Here is a 15,337-nt window from a genome sequence, read left to right as displayed (position 1 = left end):
TGATTTGGGTGCTGATACTCAAAGGTTTATGAAGCATGAATTTTATTTTGCAATCTACTTGAAATACAACCCATTGTGAATAAATGCACTGTATACAGCAGTATTTGTTGTTTCAGCACATTTACCAGCTGTTTCTGACAGATTTCAGGTTGATTAAGAGGTTCTTTTTTACTTATTAGGATGCCACTGGTTTCAGTTCATTTTAACAGGGTATGTATATTCAAGACACTTGACCCTTTCTTAAGAGAGAGCCTCACTCTTCCTCATGCTTCATGAATGTCTTACTCTAGCAATAAACATTGCCTTTGAGAATAAATTGTTAATGCAGAGTAGCATATGAGTTTACGTGACTGTGCTCCTAAGAAGGATGCTTCAGAAAGTATCCCCCAAAACCACATCAGTGTTCATTCAAAAAGCCCTCTAGCGGTCACAGTGGGCTAATAGTTAAGGAAGCCTCTTTTGCTTGGCGTTGAGGCAAACCAGCCTTACTCTAAATGATTTGTATCATCTAATATAAGGTAAATCAAAATCCAATCCTCTTTATCGCACTCTTCGATGTCTCTGCAAACATCAACCATTATACCATGGTTGCACATCCATGAACATCCACCCAAGATGTGGTCTGCTGGGGGAGCAGCATTGGAGCTGGTGACACCAACAGACTTAACAAACTGGTTAAGAAGGCCGGCTCCATCATCGGCTACAAACTGGACAGCCTGGAAAAGGTGGTGGAGAGGAGGACGCTGAACAAACTATTATCCACATTGGATAATCCTGACCACCCTCTCCACCACCTGCTGCAGGGACAGCGGAGCACTTTCTCCAAAAGACTCCTCCAGCTCCGCTGTCACAAGGACAGATACAGGAGATCATTCTTACCGACCGCAATTAGACTGTACAATAACTCACCTCTGGTCAAATCCATCACACAACAATAACACTGTTGTCTGTGTTCTTGGTTGTTTGTATATAATATATATAGATATATACTGTACTGTATATACTGTGCATTTTATATTTTATATTTTTACTGCTATTTTATTGCTTTCTATTATTCTATTGTTATATATTGCTTCCTGTATGCTGCTGTAGTGAAAAAAAAAAATCCCCTCGGGGATTAATAAAGTAACTACCTAACCTAACCTAACCTAAGATGTCTCTTAATGGTTGAAATATAGTTCCTAAAATTTAAATTGTTTCGACATTCACAATTACCTTGACATACCTCGTGGATGTTTCAGCGACATTGAACTTAGTTGTTACCATCGTCTGCAGATGTTTTGGGGCACTTTAAGAATTGTTGCGTTGAATAGTATGTATTTGGCAGCTAATCAGATACATTGAGAAGATCGGATGCATAAACTGTATGTTGTAAAGTGGTCGAACCCACATCCTGGTTCCTTAGGAATAATAATTGTGCCTGTTTACTATATAAATTATTTGGAAAAAGAAACCTCAGAGAACCCCAAATTTCACCACAGGTTAACAGGTAACTCCTGTTATTGTTAGTATCTAAGTCTACAATCAGAAAAAAACTACACATATTTGACCTCCATGGAAGGTGTGGCAAGAAAAAAGCCTTTGCTGTGAAAAAAATAAGATCAGAACAAAACTGCAGTTTTTCCAGTGAAGCAAAGACCAGTCCTTTTGGAGTAACGTGCACTCAACGGTCAAGTTACAGATAGAGTTGTTCGGAACAGTAGACATATTTGGCACCGACCGAAGACAGCTTTTCAGGAGAAGAACCTCATACCAGCTGTGAATGTTAGCGGTAGAAATGTTATGGTTTGAGGTTGCTTCACTGCCTCAGGGACTGGGCAGCTTCCAGTCATGGATTCAACTATGAATTCAGCATCAGAAGAAATGCATGGAGGCTTATAGAATAATCAATAAAGAAATTTTAAAAAAAGCCCAGATTTGAATCCCATTGAAATGTTGTGGAGAAATTTGAAACGGGCAGTACATGAAAGAAAATCCTCAAACATCTTGCAACTGAAGTAATTTTGCATGGAAGACTGGTCAAAAATTTCAGCAAGGCGATGTAGGAGACTGGTGAATAATTATGCAAAAAGCAGACTGCTAAAGGCGGCAACACAAGCGTCTGAGACCAAAGGTCTAGTTACTTTTTCCACAGAAGAATATTACATCTATTGCTATTTTTGTTAAATAAATAAAAAAATCGAATTATTCTTCTGGTGTTGTTTAAGTAGGCTACCTTTATCTGTAAGGCATTGACGATGAAATCTTTGCTTGTCTAAATATATCAAAAAAGTAAATTTTCACTTTTTCACATGACTGCAAGACGGAGACGTGAGTTCTTTCATATTTTCATACTTGTAAATAAGCCTTTCAAAAATAATAGGATGCTAATAAATGTAAACAATGGAGAAAATAAAATAATGTGAACACAGTATGTTCTGTCAGCATACAGCCTATAACAAGCTGCATTTATAGATCTCAACATCTGACAACCTAATAGAAAAAGGAAATAATACAGGATCACTTCTTCAGTAATAGAATTTCCTGCCTTTCCTTTTCATCTTGATGCAATTTGGTGTTTCAATAAAAGGAAATGCATTCAAAGCAATAAGTGAATACTTCACTCAGATGAAGACAGAGAAAGCTACTTTTAATCAATTCAACCAACTGAGGAGACATGAACTCTGAGTGTCTGTGATTATATATTTAAAAAAAAAAGTAAAAACCTTTCAAAACCTTATTTTCATATTTTCAGCCATCACTCCTTTTTTTTGTTTGTTTTTATTTTATTTCATTTACCGGCTTCTTTTTTTATTTATAAGGTTGTGGCAGCTCTGCAGCTATTCCACAGAAGGAGAAGCAACATGAGAGATCAGACAGATTTCAAATCATAGTTGAAAACTAAGGCAGAACATTAGAGTTACAAATCAATCTGCCCATTGAAAAACCACCATTCGATGTTTTGAGAGCCAATACCTATTTCAACACTGACCAATGCTGTGCTGTAGTTTGGTCAATCAAGACTCTAAGAATGGCTTATAGTATTTCTCAGTGGGTTGCCCCTTAATTGAAAGGTTGGCGGTTCGATCCCCGGTTCCTCCTGTCCCAAGCAATGGGCCAGACGCTGAACCCCGAAGTGCTCCTGATGCCTGGCGACCACCTTGCATGGCAGCTCCATTAGTGTGTGAATGGATGAATGGGAAACAGTGTAAAGTTGAGATTGCTAAGAAGATAAAGCGCTGTACAAGTGCAGACCATTTACCATTACCGTGTTGTACTAGCACTTTGTATGTTAGGAGTTAGTGAGTCACTATAGCATCCAGGCGGTCTGTCCACAGTTTTGTTTGTTTGGTCACGTTTTCCATATTCTTGCCATGCCATTTTGGATCGTGATCGTTAGGTGGGATTATATGGATCCAGTCGTGAATCAACTGAAAGAAAAGAGAGAGCTCAATGATGAGCTAATTGAACTCGTCACATACAACTATTCTAACTATTCTAACAGGAATTTAGCAAACATATTAACACTGTTTGTGACAATAACAACAACTAACTGTTAGTTAAATGTATAGGCTGGTGCTACATAGCATTTACAGCTGTTTACTTACAGGACGTTGCAAGTTAAGCAACGAATTTCAGTGCTTTATTCATCAGGTGCTGTCTCCAAAGGTAGAGAGCAATGCTAGTATTAAAGTTTTGCTTCTATTTGGCCAAGAGGTTCAGCCACAATTGTGTTTATTGTTCTGTTCGTCCATTACAATACTTTGTCTTCTTCTCTTAATGTTGGACAGAAGGCAGACTGGACGCAACAGTGACTCACTATTGCCCATTGAGGTGCGGGGTGGTATTACGAGACGGGACGGGCTCAGGCTAGCTGGTTACCATGCTAACTTCAGTAGATATCTTTGCAAAAAACTGTTATCAGTGGAAAATGTGTCATCATTTTTTATTGTTTTAAACAACAAATTTTACATATTGTACCTTTAACTCAACACCGATATAAAGTGTGGAGATTTGGTGTTTAGGCTGACCTCATCAGACCCGCACAAAACACACAAGATCAGCAGGAAGGATATTGGGGACTGAGAAGAATTAAACTTGCTTCATGAACAAAACCATAGCCTGACTAAATAAAATTTGCTGAGGGCTGCTATCTGGCTCATCCCCTTACAGAGGGCATCCAATATTTGCAGACCGTAAATCACCTGATTTGGCTTATGTATGGAGCAGATAATTATTTTATTTAAGCATATTATTGCAAACTTGTACAGCCTGGAGCAGACAATATCTTCTTCTAAATGTAAGCAGCAGATTACCATCAGTACATGGATATAGCTACTGTAAGATTGGAAATGAGTGCTGGAAAAATGTGAGGAAAAAGCCATGCTGACTTTCCAGTGACCCTTCGAGAATTTTCTATAATTTCATAGTCAGGAAACTTGACAATTTTAGAAAGAGCAAAATTGGTAGAGCAGAGTCCTGGATAACCCCAGTATTAGATCCAAGGACACTGAATTCGGCACTTCCCATAATGCAGCCTGTGCGTTTTTTTTTTTAAAATTTTCCCCGGTTTGTAATGCACACTTTCAAAAACAATATTTTTTTTTGACTTGACAGTAATTAACTGGCAAATACAGCAATAAATCAATTCAGCCTCCACACTGAAATATACTGTATATATTATTGAGAGACAAAACATTCTCAGTTTAAGCATGAGTGATCCCAAAGTCAAAAACACTCCCACACTGATATTTCACATAATGTAAATCAATATAAATAACGTATGTAATTACAGCATTTAAAAACATCATTCAGGAGCTGAAACATCATCCACAAGCAGATCTGTGGGAGAGAAACGAAACAGCCCACAGCCTTCCAACTACTGATATCAACAAGCACACAACCAGACAGTGTGGTTTGAGGAAAGAACAATCTCAAGGATTACCAGGACGAGGACAATGACAAGCCAAACCCTTTTGTGCTCAGTCATGCATGACAGTACACACCAGTGATACAGCATGTAGTCTGTGTACTGCATGTAGGAGAATATTTCATTCAATATGCCATTTCCTTGAATTCTTGACTGATTTAGAGTTTTTGACTCATTCAGTTTATTGGAAGCCACTCTGAGTCTGAATTATAAAGATTAGGTGACCTTATAAAGCTGAAGTCAAGTTTCTGCAGATAATAAACCACCCATCTATAACCACTTGTAATTGCACCATTAAAAAACATTAGCTATCACTGCATCAGTTCAAACGCCCTAAAACAGGTTTTATTGTGGATTCCTCCCTAAAATGAACTGAATTATAAAAACGGAATAAAAGAAGTTCAAATATTAGCTGGGAATCAGTAATGAGCAGCAGGTAACAAATACAAACATCGAATTTGAAGTTCCGCTCAAAGTAAAATCTTTCAGACAATAACAAATTGTGGAATCAGATGTTATGAAAATGTATTATTGCGTCATTGATTTTGTGCCATTCAAAATACAGTCTCAGAAATGTGCACGTTACATCTGAAAATGCCAAATGTCAAAGTGTGAAAATTCAGATAAAAACAAAAACATTACAATCTCTAAATTTCTTCTTTATCAATGCAAATAACTCAAGCTGTCCCACAACAGTGGCAAATACACTTAACTGAGCTGTTTCCTCTGTACACGCTGAGCTGGGAAATGCAGCTTAATCTTCTCCAAGGCTGTAGTGTATCCCACCAGTCATCTTGGCCCCCATGCAGGGCATGTGATTGAACTCTCCTGGGCGCATGTGAGGTGCAAGAGGCATGGAGCGCCAAGGTCCAGAAGCCACCCCGTGGCCTCCAGACAAGCAGGGCGCAGGTTAATGAAAACATCAAACAACTCCCCATGGAGCCTAGATGAATAGAAAGCTGCCAGGACAATCAAAGTTCCCCTCAGGACCAGACCTAAAAAATGATCCAAACAAACAATAATCTGGCATTCAAGTAAACACAAACAGCACATTTGCAGAGGACATATAGTACACAGCACTCCAACTTTTTTTTGTGCTCTCACACAAAATGGGAATCTAAACCTGAACGGAATTCTTTTCCGCCTCGTTTTTAAAGATAAAAATATTCCTCTCTACTTCAGAGGATGAAATGTTTGGTGGGCTTTTCATGTAAGTGTCCATAAATAAATATCATCCTATTCTGACTTTTCAGTCCATTATCTTCAGCGTCTCATTTTCCGGAGAGTGGGTGCTTTTGTAAGAAAAAGACCCCTGCTCCCCCCTCCGTGCTGTTTTAATGGTGATCCTGAAATGTCATACAAGTAGCTAGTGTATATTATATAAGAGATTTCAATGTGTGTAATGCCATGAATTAAACCTACTGAATGTCCTCCCACCATATCTTAATGTGAGAGTATATATGTCAAAGCGTAGCTGCAGTCATTTACTCCACGTGTACAGTACAGTGCATCTGCAGTGATGAACATTTTGTGTCGTGCTGTTTAGGCTTTATGATGACGAGCGCTGTTTGTGAAATAGGCAGTCTGATTATTTTGGCATATTCTTCTCTCCATAAATCAATGTTAAAGATGGAGAAAAATTGATAACAGTCAGTGGGTCACTTCAAACTTTGCTTTAGTGTTTAAAATGACTTTTGTGCGGTTATTGTGTTACAGAAGGTTTGCTATTTAAATATTGCAAAGACAGCTGCAGTCTATGGTATAGCTGCAAAAAAAAAAAGAGAAAATAAAAAATTTTCCCGCAAAAACTGCATGTAATATGTAAGTGTGCTCCTTCTAGCTAAATAGGTGCCTTGCTGAAGGCAGAGTTTGATATTCCGACTTGAAAAAGGAAAAGAAAAAAAATCTCCCTCTGCCTTAGACTCATTTAACAATTGTGATGTTGCATTAAATCAAACTAACCTTCAACAGAGCAACACAAAAGCTTCTTATTATAGCGATCCTGCAAACATCTGCTGGGTTGGAAGAACTGCTTACAATGATTGGTAATACAGCATACGATCTGCTCACTATTGAACTGCAGTATAATAAAGTTTGAATCCATAATTCATACTTTATACTCAAATCAGGAATTTAAACATTTGAACATTGAGGTTACATTAATGTTTTAATGTCAGGCTTGGCCGATGCATATTTGACAGGTAAAATGATGAGACAAAACACACAATGGCATCACTACAACATAATTATAACTTATTTCAAAGAGGACATTTTGACATGTCACAGTAAGAAAAGCTCAGGTGTAAATAATTAAATAAACCGTGTGAAATAGGTGCTTCAGTTTCTAGGTCCTTCCTTACTGGGACAATTGAATACGAGGGGTCGATCAAAAAGCTCCTAAACTCCTCCTGCTGCGCGTGAACAGTAAGTAGCATCATGACGTGCACGGAGCAGGCGGAAGCTATAACTTGAGGAAGTATTCTAAATTTTGTTGCTTGGTTAACATCAGCAACTAAGTTACCCACGTTTTTGTAAGCGCTGGTCCGGCACAGTTTTCTTTGACATTGGTTGGGTTATGGACATTAAATTCATTCCCCAGATTCAGATGATCAACACAGAGTTCTACTGTGATTTTCTGAGGCATCTGAAGGAAAATCAGGTGAGTTTCTCACTAACAAAAACACAATCGTACTTCCCCAACCTCCCTACTCACCAGATGTTTTGGCTCCCAGTGATTTCTTTCCGTTATCCTAAACTTTGACTCAAACTTTTACGATCGTTCTCTGCTCAAGTTTCAGTTGCATTGCAAAATGGCATGTGCTCGGTCCAGCACTAACAAAAAAGGTGTGTAACTCAAGTGCTGCTGATGATCAATCAACGAAAATGGAAATACTTACTAACAGAGGTTATAGATTCGCCCTGCTCTGTGCAAATCACAGTGCCACTTCCCCTTCATGTGCAACAGGAGCAGTCTCTAAACTTTTTGATCGACCCTCATAAAACAATCTTCAATGGTATAACAATAACCAGGTTTTTCCTTCCTGTCCTTTTTTTTTTTAGTTTATTTTAAATATAAATTCCCCATTTATAAAAAAACAAAACATATACAGTTGAACTTTTTCTTGATCTTTTCTTTGGTCTTGGTTTTACTGTATAACGCGATTCAAAATGATGTGTGCTTCATTATAATTTATCTTTTGTGCTGAGATTATATGACTTGAAGGTTGCATACAGTAAAGCTTTGCAGCTGCTTACTGTAAACTCTAAGTTATGTTTAGTTTCTTGATAAGAACACCTTGATATGATTGCATAATCAGTATGAAAGGAGGCTGTTTTGTTGCTCTGATGAAGCTTTGTTTAATGAAATGCATCAGGCTGGGAAGCAAAACGTAAAGTGAGAGGGCCTGCTATCGTAGATTATAGAGATATGCTCTTATGTGTTGTCCTATTCTTACTGAGGCATCCCATACTCAAATATTTTGTCAGATAAAGTCACACTGCATTCAAACCTATAGAAAGTTAATATTGAATGTGTCTTGTATTAAATGCAACTCCCATTTTCTCTCTGCTACATTTTCAAAAAGCTCCATTGACTGCTGATATTCTGTCTATAAAGTCTATAAATTAATATTACTGTGAAGATAATGTGTGTATTTCTCTGCTCTATTTCTTTCTATCAAAGGCTGCCTCAGATTCAGCTGAGACAAGGTCACTCAGCAAGATTGGTACGAGACAGTCTGAAGAAGCATAGAAGCAGCCACTGTTGATGTTCACAAGGAGCAGACATTATTAAAGCATAGATTATCACTTTCACCTTGTGGCTGTACCTTGGGGACAATTTCCCGCTGCCCTCTGTGGTTAGTGGTCACTCTAGATTGTATAATTTCATTCGACTAAGTGGAAGTCAGCTTCCTCCAGACCCCTCAGCTGATTGGGAATGGGGAAGTTGTGTGAGGACAAAAATCCTCGTGTAAAACATAAATCAATCCCACAGCTCTCTTGCAAGACACCTCACTTTTTCTCAATTATTCCTATTAGCAACTGAAGCATTTGAAACATGTATCACTGTCTGTGGAATCGACTCAGCGGATTGTCCAGGATGTGAGGAGTGACTTTTTAAATAGCGTGCAGAGGCTGTTTTCAGGCCAGAAAATCAAATAGAATAATATTCATCCACGTCTTCTTCTGCCGGCAAGCACTCAAACCTTAAAAGCTCTGTGTAATTCTCGAAATTAAGAGCAGTTTCCCATAAATAAAGCATGAAAGGCTAATCAATAAGATTGTTGTCATCTTCGAGAGCTTGCCCCTCCTTGTCAATATGAAGTGTTAGTTAATACAGACAAACCCGATACACCTGATACCACCTCAGAGACAGCATTCATTTTATGGCTGGAGAGGACAAAGAGTGCATGACATCTCTTTCTTCCGCCGCTGGTCAGTGGTCTTTACTCATGTGGAGAACGGCAATCAATAGGAACACAGGCGCTCCAATTTCCAGTAGCACAAAACTGACTGCAAGATTTATTTGGTTAATTAGTTGGAAGGGGAGAAAAAAAAAAAGGACAATAAAAGATGCAATCACCCCTTGCTCTTCCTCTTTCTCCTCCTCACATTCTCTCTCCATCACATCAAAGACTTAATAATTATCTGCAAGCATTCTGTGTGGCGAATACAAGTAAACATCGGATAATGATGATGAAAGATAGGAAGACGTTGCCAGAATTTATCTCTTTAAAAACAGCTAAAAGATACAGTTTTAGTTGTTTATTTAATAGATTATCATCCAAACCAAACGATAATGGCATTCGTGACTTCATCGTGCTGATAGCGGCGTTGCCTTGTGAATACAGATGACCATAAATACTGTATGTTTGTGGCTGGAAAGAGAAACCAGTTAGATGACAGTTATCTACTTAAATACTATCAAGTGATGTAAAACAGTTTTTTTTAATTTATTTTATAATTTAATGAATCTTGGCAAGTATTTCATACTTCTTGAAAGGATTATTTTTTAATTTCATTTTCTGATAAACATGTGGTCACTGCAGCTGACACTGAAAGTTATAGGATTATCTTTTACTTCAGATGCATGCTAATTCCTCTCAGCTCTGCAATCATGATGCAAATAGATAAATAAACAAAACAAGCCTATATTAGGAATAGCTGACTTGTCTTAAGCGTGCGAACGCTAAATTGATTATTGTGGAATTATAATTCTGGAGTAGTAAACCAAACCTTCTCCAATGAAACTAAATTCCTGTATTATATGCAATAATACATGCATGTAAGTAGAAAAAAACAGATGTGAAGTTGGGGAATAAAGGAGTAAGAATCTGGGTACTTAAGGAAAGGTACGATAAGTACTTCTCAATGGGAAGTGGTCTAATAATCAGTTTTTGAACAAAATAAAACAATAGCTCTAAACAAAAAATGTTTTTGCAAGTTGACCTCCACAATGTGAAGAAAATCTGCAATATGCGATAAAATTATTTATGATGGGTTGATGATATGACTTGTGATGAATAAACACATGTTCAAGTGTGCATATTAGCTATACAGTGCCTGTCTTTCTGCTAATTAGATACACTGCTAACATAGACTGCAAATATTGAATCGCCTATATGCCCACTGAATCACCTGCTCAGGCATTGTCTGCAGGTGGAAATGAGCTAGTAGCTAAACCTGGTACAAAGCATCTTCCCTTTTTATAAAATAAAATTTCTATAAATTGATAGATAACTCAACAAATGTGTCTGGCCACACTCCATACGGACTCTTTCGCAGATGTTCCCTTTACTCGGCACAGTCTTCAAGTTCATTTTAACCAATCAGCATGCGCTAAAACCGACCAACACCACTGCAACTACCAGGAGCCATATGTCCACCAAAGTGTTTTTTTTTTTTTTCCAAAGCACGGTGTGAAGAAGTGCCGAGCATTTAGTCTGCTCTGAGCGCGAAACATTATTTCGGTAACCGAGAGTTAAACAAAATATTAACACTGCGCTCGTCACCGTCACCAGTCATCAGACAAACGCGGTTAACCGTCGACGTGAATGATGTGCTCTTCAGAGTGGCTGTGCAAACACTGATACGAGCCGAGTTAACAGACTGTGTCCAGAGCGAAAGAAAACCAGAACTGTGAGCGACAGTCAGCGCAGACGGGCTGCGAATGCGTGGCACATGTAAATAAAATTAATTAAGAGCAATTTTCGTTACTCGTTGCATTTCAGCCAATTTTTTGTTTTGGGGTTTGTCATCTTGATATGACCGTGCATGATAAAGTAAATCCAAATCCAAATTTTTTTTTTTCTTTTCTTTTTTTTTTTTTTTGCTCTGTGTTGTTCTCCACCAACTCATGAAGGAAAATGTCTTTCTCTTCAGCAGCTAAATGTTCATTAGTTAACCGGAGTTAATGATGTGTGTCCGTCATTTGGTGCCGGGCAGATACACAGTGGATTTTTTAATTCGAAAAAAGCTGCAGCTGGAAACAAGGACATTGAGGAGCAAAACAAGTAAAACCAAAATAAGTGAAAGGACCCACACAAAAACACTGCAAAGCTGTCGACGTTACCATGCAACCACAGATGTACGCTGGATTTGGGTCTTCATTGATGCCAAAACTCACTGATCAGTTTTTTTTAGTATATTCACTAACGTGTGTTTTAGTCTTTGCATGTTTCAGGTAGTCTGTTGTTTTTAAGCTTCAGGGAGAAAGGGAACAAAACATCTTTCACAGGAGATTACAATTGGCATTTGCATCTCTCTGTAACACTGCACGTTGGTTTCTGTTCATGTTGATCTCAATCAATTCTAAAGTTAACCAAAGCTTAAGCAGCAATACGACAAATCAGACAAACCTTACAATCAATTGTTAATTTGTAGAACTAGTTGCACTCACCATATAATATAATCTACTATTTCAACTATTTCATCTTAAACTTGAATATGGCAGATTATCTGCTGTTGGAATACCCCCTTTAGGAAGCTGTACCGTTACAGCTGGTGTCCCGTGCTTGTTTGGATCAACTTGACTGCAGTGGCACACATCTCTACGTCATGACAGGCCTCTCTGGAGGAGTGTCTGCATCTCGTATAGCACCAAGGTGACTTCTGCTGTGTGCTGCTATGCTGAATGCAACCCTGTGATAAGATAAGAGAGGGGCATAGAGTTACTGCCCCAGAGATACAAGCCAAACAGGAACAAGCTTAGTAAGCACAGCACTTAGGTCCTATCTAATGTGTGTGTGAGAATTTATCGTGGTGTCAGTCTATTCATAGGTTTTTAGACAGTTTCCTCAGCTCTGTCTGAGAAATAGATTGAAACCAGGCAGTTTGATGCGGTGTCAGTCAAACGGGTTGCTTTAGTTGGCGAACATTACAATTTTTAAATACTTTTAGCTGAAGCTTTATGCACTTGTGTGCATGCAGTACATTTTTCAGATGTGGAGATATTTTTGTTGTTTATGTTTGTTGCTGATAAACATAATTTATCCCTTTAAGCCCTTGGATTGTCTGACGTGGTGGTTTTAAGTATTGCTGAGCGCAAAAAATGAATATATGCATGTGTGCGGGACGATATGAAGGACGGTCAAAAGGTTCCAAAACTACTCCTGCTGTGCATGGATGGAGCGAAGCACTGTGACGTGCACAGAGCACGTGGAACCTACAAGTGTTCCAAGTCACGCCACTCAATCAACATTAGCACCTGAGGTTCAGACGTTTTTGTGACGAGTGGTACCAGTGCATCTGCAATTTTGACATGGACCCAAACCCTGAGCGGAGACCAGTCAATAGTTTTTGAGTCAAATTATTAGGGAACAGAAATAAGTGGCAGGGAGTAAAATCTGGTCAATTATGGGTGGCAGAGAACGACAGATGTGTTGCTGCGGGCGAGAAACGTGCATGTTTTCAATGAGCTGTGAGCGGACACATGGTCATGTTGGAGGTTTTCTAAAGCATTTCAAGGGTCCCCGTTGCCGATTTCCCGAGTTTGACACAGACTTGTGCGCTCTCTGCTCAAGGCTTTGGTGACATTCCAAATGAGCCCCGACCAGTGGTCACAAACACGAGAGTAACTCGGGTGCTGATGTTGATCATGTGATCGTCCCCACTGTGCACCTCACAGTGCTGCGCTTCCTTCATGTGCAACAGGTTAGGTTAGGTTAGGTTAGGTAGTTACTTTATTAATCCCAGAGGGGAAATTTTTTCGCTACAGCAGCATACAGGAAGCAATAGATAATAATAGAATAATAGAAAGCAATAAAATAGCAGTAAATAGCAGTATATACATATATATATATAAATAGCAGTAAATAACAGGAACGGTCTTGGAACTTTTTGACTGCCCCTCGTATATGACTCACCTATTCTGATGCCTTCTCCTCCAGAAATCGTTCTCTTCCGGTCCCTGACATTGTTAAATTACCCACAAATAAGTGTAGACAGCAGCTCTCTTTTTTTGTTGTTGTAATCTACTAGATTACTAGCACATTTATCATTTGATGTGTTTAGCCAAGTATCACACAGTATTTCACACTTTGTATTGTAGTGGTGATATGGTGGTTTTCTGAGGCTTGGTGCGATACTGATGATGCAACACAAAGACTGAGCAGATGCGTTTTTCAAAAATCGGTTTGTTGCTCATTAATTTGTGATGTAAAGTGGACGTAACCACTTCAAATTAACTTGCGAGTCAGAGTTTGAAACATAAAAGGCCTGAAGGGCCATCTATAGACCCCTGGATGCCTCTGAAATCTAAGCTGAGGCGACACTAGTCACTCATAAAGCTATTTTTGTACTGAAGTGCAGCCTTCCCCACAGTAAAGTTTGATTCTGCGGCTGCCGTGGCTGGAAGTAATTTTCAGCCGCGCAGCAGGAGGTGATGGGCTCTCTTGGACAGAACGTATTAGGCTCTGCCAGACAGTCAGACTATTGCTCACTATCACTAGCGGTACGACACAGAAGTGTTAGAAGGTACATCACAGAGTGCCAGCAGTCAATAAGCCACGTGTCTCTCGGACCAAACCAGAGCATCCTTTGTATGATGAAACAGTTCAAATCATGTCACACGGAATCACACAATTTGTACAAGTTAGAGTCGAGAGCCTGGTTGGTCGTATTAGCATAACAGACGGCACTGACAGTATGTTATTAATGAAATGACTTAAATGAAAAGCAGGCTACCCAGGTGTTTTTGTGAAATTTGATGGTGTTTGAAGGATTTGTTGAAATTGCACCCACCAAATAACCCCGAGGATTGAGTGGGCAGTGCATACTCCATTTTTTTGGACTGCTTCTTCTACCAACAAAACAACTACACTGCTCAAAAAAATAAAGGCAACACTTAAACAACACAATGTAACTCCAAGTCAATCACACTTCTGGGAAATCAACCTGCCCTGTTAGGAAGCAACACTGATTGTGAATCAATTTCACCTGCTGTTGTGGAAATGGAACAGACAACAGGTGGAAATGAGGCAATTATCAAGACAACCCCTATAAAGGAACGGTTCTGTAGGTGGTGACCACAGACCATTTCTCTGTCTTCGTCCTTTCTGGATGATTTTTGGTCACTTTTGCATTTTGCCAGTGCCCTCACCACTAGAGGTAGCATGAGGCGGTGTCTACAACCCACAGAAGTTGCTCATGTAGTGCAGCTCATCCAGGATGGCACATTAATACACGCTGTGGCAAGAAGGTTTGCTGTGTCTGTCAGCACAGTGTCAAGAGCACGGAGGAGATACCAGGAGACAGGCCGGTACACCAGGAGACGTGGAGGGGGCCGTAGGAGGACAACAACCCAGCAGCAGGACCGCTATCTGCTCCTTTGTGCAAGGAGGAACAGGAGGAGCACTGCCAGAGCCCTACAAAATGACCTCCAGCAGGCCACTAATGTGCATGTTTCTGCTCAAACTGTCAGAAACAGAGTCCATGAGGGTGGTACGAGGGCCCGACGTCCACAAGTAGGGCCTGTGCTTACAGCCCAACACCGTGCAGGGCGATCGGCATTTGTCAGAGAACACCAAGATTGGCAGCTTCGCCATCGGCGCCCTGTGCTCTTCACAGATGAGAGCAGGTTCACACTGAGCACATGTGACTGACGTGACAGAGTCTGGAGACGCCGTGGAGAACGTTCTGCTGCCTGCAACATCCTCCAGCAGGACCGGTTTGGCGGTGGGTCAGCAATGGTCTGGGGAGGCATTTCTTTGGAGGGCCGCGCAGCCCTCCATGTGCTAGCCAGAGGTAACCTGACTGCCATTAGGTACCGGGATGAGATCTTCAGACCCATTGTAAGACCATATGCTGGTGCAGTGGGCCCCGGGTTCCTTCTGATGCATGACAATGCTAGGCCTCATGTGGCTGGAGTGTGTCAGCAGTTCCTGCATGATGAAGGCATCGATGCTATGGACCGGCCTGCCCGTTCCCCAG

The sequence above is a fragment of the Embiotoca jacksoni genome, unplaced genomic scaffold, assembly GCF_022577435.1.
Source record: "Embiotoca jacksoni isolate LCO1_2020_lvr unplaced genomic scaffold, fEmbJac1.0.p SCAF_11, whole genome shotgun sequence".
Lineage (NCBI taxonomy): Eukaryota > Metazoa > Chordata > Actinopteri > Embiotocidae > Embiotoca > Embiotoca jacksoni.
The sequence above is the reverse complement of the archived record's forward strand: the minus strand, read 5'-3'. Positions refer to the sequence as shown.